The sequence below is a fragment of the Triticum dicoccoides genome, chromosome 2B, assembly GCF_002162155.2.
Source record: "Triticum dicoccoides isolate Atlit2015 ecotype Zavitan chromosome 2B, WEW_v2.0, whole genome shotgun sequence".
NCBI classification, from domain to species: domain Eukaryota; kingdom Viridiplantae; phylum Streptophyta; class Magnoliopsida; order Poales; family Poaceae; genus Triticum; species Triticum dicoccoides.
This window is the reverse complement of record NC_041383.1, coordinates 202,376,277-202,377,220: the sequence shown is the minus strand read 5'-3', so window position 1 is coordinate 202,377,220 and position 944 is coordinate 202,376,277.

Below are 944 nucleotides of genomic sequence, written 5' to 3'. Positions count from 1 at the left end.
TATACACTTCGTTTTGGAGTCTATATCTGCTCAACGTTGAGCTGTTTAGGTTGTAGTTGAGGAGACCGTGATGCCGGGTGCAGGGTAGGTACTTCAGTACAATAACATATAGCTGTTAGGTCAGCTGTGAAGACCAAATGTAGTGTCCAAGGGTCCAAAAGATCTTATAACACAAGCAGGTACCTATATCATCAGCAATGCTCAAGTAAAAAAGGGATAGCTTCTCGTTGTGGGAGTCTACAGAAGCCAGAGGCCACAACAGCAGGACCAAATCATTAATAGTACGTTTACAAAATGATCTGAGAAAATAGAACAAATGAGAAACTAAATGAGATTAATAGAATCTTAAGCTGTTCATGGATGCTACAACATCACATTCCCATCAACGATGATGCCATCAAATGAAACAAGGAACTATTCAGCTTGAATGTGAAGAGAACTGAATAATAGGTGCTAGCCTTTTTGTTAGAAGAAAAACATATGAGCTAATCTGAACAAAGAACATAGTGTTTTCTATGTTTACCAGGTTTGCTAAACCACCACTAAAAATCAGTGAAGAGATTACAAAAATTCCGGGGAAAAATGGAGATGGAAAGGAAATAAGTTTTGTGTAGTTATGAAACAGAACCATACAGCTGGACTAAGTCAAATGATTGCTGGATAACAATATTGTTTGGTCTGTACAGGTTAGTCGATGAATATTCTTCCTCGGTTCTCGCAAGAGGCAAAACTGAGAGATAAAATAGAAGTCAGCACCAAAATGTGCAAACGTGAATCAATATATGAATTGAAAAGCTATTTCTTTCTCTACTGCTATTTTTTCAAAATGAGAATTATCCCCGACCTCTGCACCAAATAATGCATGCAATCATCTTTATTAAATTATTCAACAGAGTCGAGTGTGACGAAATAAATACAAAGAACAACCCAAAGCCACCTTAGAG